This window comes from Falco punctatus, assembly GCF_963210335.1.
Source record: "Falco punctatus genome assembly, chromosome: 3".
Classification (NCBI taxonomy): domain Eukaryota; kingdom Metazoa; phylum Chordata; class Aves; order Falconiformes; family Falconidae; genus Falco; species Falco punctatus.
Genome location: NC_137582.1, coordinates 12,832,474 through 12,839,277, shown reverse-complemented (window position 1 = coordinate 12,839,277; position 6,804 = coordinate 12,832,474).

Sequence of the window (6,804 nt, the reverse complement as noted above, 5' to 3'; positions counted from 1 at the left end):
GGCTGCTACCCCAACTCTGCCCTGGGTTTAACTTATTTCTGGTGAGGTCCTCAAGGGTCTGCACTCTTGCTGCTGCCACAGCATCTCCCTAGCCTTCAGCTGGAGATAATCAGCCCTTTTGACTCCCCATCAGATTTATGAAAAGGTCTCTAGTGGGACTGGAGGGTTTCCAGCAGAGACAAACAGGAGGGACCATATCTAGGCACCTTTACCTGCAGTCCCTGGAGACGGTGGCTTTGGGACACAGCAGCAGGCCAGCAGCTCTTTGGATTTTTCCTCTAGTGCAGCAACTGACTTGGCACTTTTGCATCTGTGTACTAACGAAGCAGTGATTAATTTCACTGGGCCATGCTGGGATCTTCGTAAAGAGAGAGCAAGCACATCCCGAACCTGTCCCTGACTCCCCTAGAACAGGGCTGAGCTCTCTCCTCTTCCCCCTCCTTGCTTTTCCACTCTGCCTTCTCTCTCCTACTAAATTAATCTCCATTGCTCCAAAGGTCTCTCTCGCACACACCGCTGACCCAAGCTCAAATTGATTTTTTTCCCTTACCCCTCACCCCCTGCTGTTTTCTGCCAGCAAAGCAGAGAGAGGATTTTTTTCTACTAGTATTATTTTTATGTTTTATTTTTGGAGGTACTAAACTTTGACCTTCTGGGCTCTGGAAAAAAAATAATTTAGAAGCAAAACCTAATTATTTCAATGCAGGAACATGTGGAAGGAGCCTGGAGGGTGGGGGCCCTTTTTACTGACTGCTTAAGGGGTGAAGTTACCAAGCCAGCTGCTGGGGTTTCATTCTTTCTTGGTTGTTCCTTGCTTGCCTCAATTCAGCTGTGGGTTAGGGCCATTTATTTTTTCTTTTTCAGACAGATCAGGGCAGCAGCACCCTGTCCTGTGGCTCTGAAATGTTGTGGTGGTCCCGGTTTTGGTAAGCTTTTCAAATTCACGCTCTTTGGTGGATATGGGGTGATGACAATGGGGTTTTGAGCAGAGGAGCCAAGCACAGTGCTCTGAATTCCAATGATGCTGGTTGCGGTGCCTTGGGAAAAAGCCTGCCTCTCTCTGTCACTCTCCACCTCTCGTTAGCAAAGAGGGCCCTTGCAATTAGGTCATCAGCCTGGGAGCTGGGGATCTGCTGTGTGCCAGTCTTGGAGCTACCTGGGAGACATTGCTGCCAAGACTTGTCACCATCTGCAATCTTGGTGCTGGTTGGTTTATCGGCTCAGTGGAGCTTATCTCTCACCGCATCCCTCCTTATCATCCCACTTCACTGGGGGCTTCTTGACATGGCAAAGAGAGAAAGAAGTGCTGTTGCAAAGCTGCAAAGTGCTGCAAGCAGAGGTGCTTGGAAATTGCCATTCAAATCCTCTTGCTGACAAAAAAGGAGGCTATCCTGGCAAGTACTTGCTTTTGATGAAGTTTTTCAAGTCTCCAGAAAGAATCGGCAGTCGAAATGTTTCCTGCAAGAGCAAACTGAAAGGTCACATGTCTTTGTGACAAAGACATTTAAAGTTTTCTACAAACGAAGAAATCTTCATGCCAATGTGCAGCAGGATCGTGGGGATGGGAGCCTGTCAGTCTCCGCTTTCAATCGTTCCTCTGCAGAGAGAATTCACTGGCACAGGCAGCAAACTTCTGTGTGAAGGAGAAGGAAATATAATTAGTAGCCCTGTTCCATAAGTTATGGCTGAATTAGGCAAATAGCAAGTTTGTGGTGTTTAAGAAAATCTACAGGACAGAGGGAAGAACTGGGCTTGGGAAGTGGTGCAGCAGGTTGAGTGGTTATGTCAGTCAGGGTGTTTCTGATGATTTAACACAGCCATGAACCTGAAAGGGATGGCTTTGCTGGTGAGGCAAAGCTGTTGGTGGTACATAAGTTGGAGGAAGCCCTGCAAGGGCCTTATCCCGGTGCACTGGGGTACCTGAAATGCAGGGTGTCCTTACAGCACCAGCCAACAGCTCCTTTGCTGTCCTGGGGTGCATGCTGTCTGCTAAGGGCAGGTGCAGATTGATGGGTGTAAGGAGCAGGAGGAAGGAGGAGAGTCAAAGGGTGACTCTGATCCACTGGTCCTCCCCTTGGGGTTGCGGCACCAGGGAGTTTTGTCTCCTGGGAAGTCGGAGAGGGTAGAGGGATGGATGAGGCAGCTCAGGTCACTTGGCTCAGCTTTTCCTGGTTTGCTCCGTCTTGTGGGAGGACACCAGGAGAGGCAGCATGGCTGCATCTGTCCTGGAAGAATCCTGCCATAATTGCCCATCTCTTGTGGGGTCAGGTGCAGCACAGGGGGTGCTGGATCCTTTTCTTTCCTCCTCCTCCCACTCCTGAACCTAGAGATGCTGCAGGAACATGTCTCATGGAGAAGCATGTGGGAGCTTTGCTTTACTTCTGCACTGGGTGAAACATACCCCTTGCCACAGCGCAGCCTCTTCCCTCCATGCTCAGCAGCACCATAAAGAATCTGCAGTCTGCTCCTGGACACACAGACAGGACGTTCTGGCATCTGTTACATGCAATGAAAGGACCATTCTCAGCTCTGTGCGTGAAAGGGTTGACTCACCGTGGCCAAAGAACAGCAGAAAATATATGTCCATCTCTACTGGCCCCAGGGGTCTTCTCATTCCAGCACTTGGACAAGGAGACAGTCATGCTCTTGGCAGATGCATTGAGGGCAGTGTTAGTTAAACTGCATCCAGGCCCAAGGGGTTTTGTGCAGATGAGGGTCATTCTGCCCTTCCTTGGTACAAGTGTGTCTGAAAAATGGGTGGGAAAGTTTGAAAGCCTGGAGTGATTATGCCACAGACAGAAGCTCTGGGAGCAGCATCCTGGCTCTCCACAGTGAAACTTCCCCCTGGCAGGGACAGGGCAGTCATCCTCCTTCCAAGGGTCAACTTGGTGTTGGATTTCAGCTCCAGGGCCCAGGTGGGGAAGCTGGCCCCAAAATGCCTCCGTGCGTGAGCACAGCCAACACACCAAGTCAGCAGCTCGGGAACTGGCTCCTCAGCAGCTTCTGAGGGACATCTCAAGGATGATGCTCCTGCAGAGGCCACATGGGGCTGGGACATCAGGATGCCACACAGAGCACGGTGTGGCCAGTGTGTGGCAGGGGTGCAGTGGAAAGAAGAGGGTGAGCAAGAAGGGCAAGGAATTTTGGGGTAGATTCATCCCCGAATCTGGTACAGGAGCAAATCTGAGGTAGGTGGGTACTGGGCAAGTGTCTCCTCTGCAAGTGTCTTGGGGCCATGTCTCCATCAGACCATTTACCTTCCTGCTGAGGAGCACCTTGGTCACAGAGCAAGAGGTTCAGGACACCCTTTACCATGCCTCTAAAACAAGACCTCTGGGACCAGCCCTGCACAGGGCCGGCCCCTGCTCCAGGGACCTCCAGTGCTATTGTAAAGGTTGAGAACAATGTGACCTTCAGGAGGGAGACAGAAGTGATCGACCCATCACGCAGGGACACTGAGGCACCAGGGAGCATCACACATGGGTCACCAGAGTCCCACCCTGGTGCATGAGCAGATGGGGGAAAAAAAGGCAATGGGTTGCTCCCAGGAGCACTGCTATCCTCAGCAGGAAGATTTGTCCTTGTTTTGCTGAGCATTAAAGCTCTGGTGCTGTGATGTTGTCAAAGACAAAGGCAGTCAACAAGAGAATGAGACTGGACTTTCTAAATGCTGAAAACAGTCCAAACTCCAGCCTCCTAGACTCAAATGCAGCCAAAAGAGGACTTCTTTTTTGTTGTTGTTTTTCTTTTTCCCCACTGAAAAATCATGGAAAACCATTTCCTGGTCTCCTTGGACACAAGAATTGATACCCACAGCTTCTCTAACCTTCTTCCTTTCATGTGGTCTGAGGGGCTTTGCTCCTTGCATGCTGCCAGAATCAACTCCCAGCCACCTCCATCTTACAGCAGCCCAGAAGAAAGTACTGGAAGCTAGGAATAAGAAAAAGGAAGATATGGGGAACAGCAAGGGTGGGGTCAGCCATTCCCTGAGCTGTGTAGAAGTCTTTGCTTGGTGCTAGAAGAAACCACCTCCTTCTCCTGTAGCTCTTTATTGTTGGCACTTCACAGCCTAGAGAGTAGTGGTTTCAGAAAAGGGTTGAAGCATTCAGAAAGTAAATGCTTTGGGGGTTTGTCTGCAGGGTGAAACAGATTCATGTGGTTGTGTTGTGTCCTGAGGCTTCTCAGGTTTCTTCTGCTTTGCTGTGCAAAACAGCCTGGCGTTGGATGGCAGGGGGAGGGAGAAGTTGTAGCTGGGAATGATGCTTCCCAACATTGCTGCTGGGGGACATGTCCAGCTGCTGAGTACTATGAGGATGCCAATGCCTGTGTACTGCTGGCCTACAAATTAGGGGAGCCAGCAGGGGTGCCTGCAGGGCTTGACAGAAGCCCAGAACCTCCCATGGGGCATGGCAGAGCTGGAGGAGTGGGTGTCACAGCCAGTGGCTGTGGTGCATCAGGTCCTTTGGGATGTGTCCACATCACAGCCAAGTGTATCAGTATAGGCAGTGTCCAGCTGCCCTGGACTGGTGCAAAAATAGGCACAGCCCCGTTGCCAGAGCCTTCAGCGAGGCTGGGAGATGGTAGGAAGGCAGTCTGTCGTGCAAGGTTAGAGCCAGCCAGAGTGATGACAGAATCACAGAATAGTTGGGGTTGGAAGGGACCTCTGGAGATCATCTAGTCCAACCCCCTGCTAAAGCAGGTTCTCCTAGAGCAGGTTGCAGAGTCATGTCCAGGCAGGTTTTGAATGTCTCCAGAGAAGGAGACTCCACAACCTCTCTGAGCAGCCTGTATGGTGCAATCCTGGAAGATACATTGGTGTAGGTGTGCCCTTTGCCTGCCCATTTGCCCACATCTCTATGGTGGATCGCAGCCAGGCCAGGTGAAAGCACACAGCTGATTGCCCCCACAACATGTAACGAGCAGTGGGATTTTGGGGTGCTGGTCCCTAGGTGTCAAGGCAAGGCTCTCCCGTTCCTTAGCAGAGCAGCTTGGTTCAAGTAAATGGGATCCACTTAGATGTCTGCAGCATGTGCAGAAAGGAGAAACAAAAGAGGGAAAAAACCACAACAGAATAAACCAACACACCCAACGATACGCTTACCCAGATGAAACATTTATGTGGCCATTTGATCTTGGAAATGTAATTACTGCTGCTTGCCCATTGATCGCAGTAGAGGTGTATTGACCAGCCCTGGTTGCTCGTGGAGTCCTTATCTGACTCCACCAAGCAATGTTTCGCTGAGGCCAAGCCCAGAACCAGCTCTCCCCATGGCTCCAGCCCTTTACGGTAACCTCACCTTGATGTACATCACCATAGGGACAGCAATGGCTGTTTGCTCTCAAAAAGGGCTGTTTTAGGATGTGGAGTTCTTTTTCTTCCATCACCAGCTTGACTTCCCTGGAGCCTGAATGGATTGAACCTGCATGTCTCTGGGACAGGAAGGTCTGGGATGAACCTCACTGTGAAGCTGCTCAGCTGGAACCGGATCAGGAGCTGAGGTGATGGAGAGCAGACGGTAAGCAGCATGGGATGCCAAGCTGAGAAACTAGGACCACTGTGCACCTGGGCTTTCCATGTGAGGAAAAAATGCTTATTGTTCTGGTCCCAAGGGCTCAGGAAACACCAGCCTTCCTGAGGGCTGCCCATGCACAAATGGCGTCTGCAAACACACATGGGGATCCCAAACATGAGGATGTGCGTGCAATGGCCCTCCCGGGGGCAATCACACTTTTGGGGCAAGTGGAGGTATCACACCCCTATGTGCCTCCAGCTCCTACCCGCTGCTTACAGCCCTGTGGGGTTTGTGCCCGTTCTGCTGAGCTCGTGTTGTCAAGGAGAGCTCACATGAGTAGAAGGTACTTACTCTCCTCTGGACATACGGGTGCATCGCTACCCTTGGGTTTAGGATGGAAAAACCCAGAGTGAATTCACAAAACTCCCCTGCCCAAAAGCAGCCATCGCTTCTGCACCGACCTGTATAAGCTCTCAGCTTTGCAAGGGTGAATATACACATATATGCACATGTATAATGTGTTTCCCTCCTTCTGTGCAAAGCCACAGTGCAACCATACACACGGGAGATCTTGGGATTTTAACCCCACCAAAACTTGAAGTGGATCAGATCAGCCACTGATCTGATACTTCAGTAGTGGTGAAGTGGTGTGTAAATTCAGAATAAGGGCAGGGAAATCTATGATTTTACTGCAAGTGCTGTTTCCTGTCATTCATGTTTATTTTTCTTGAAATTCTCCACGTTTCCAATGAGAAAATGAAAATGCAAAGCCTCAACTTCCAAGTTTTTGATAAATGAAAACACTTTTTAAAAAGCAACCAGGGGAAAGCCGTTGGTTAGTTTTAAAAAACACACCTAACTCCATTTCCCAACTTCTTCAGGTGGAGGTTTATGTAGACTCTGGAGGGTTTTCATCTTTGGGGCTTTTTTTTTCTTCCCCCTTTCCCTTATCTTTCTCTTGTTTTGTTTTTTTTTTTTTTTTTCTTTTAAAAAAATAATAAACTTTTCATTTAATATTTCTGAAAGAAACCTACTGTTAATCTGTCCAAATGCCGCAAGTAAGGGCCGCCCGGTGTGCGGTAACAGCCATCTACCTTACAGCAATAATGCCACAAATGGATCCCTGAGGGGAGGTGAAAATCCTGATATACTATCGGCCACGAATCCCTTTCAGTGGAGATGTAACCGTTTCACAACCCGGCAGGATTGTGGAGAAAGGAGGGGGATCGAATTGGAAAGGAATGAGCATGGGGATGAACGCCTTGCTACTCTGTAAATGTAGGACGGGGGC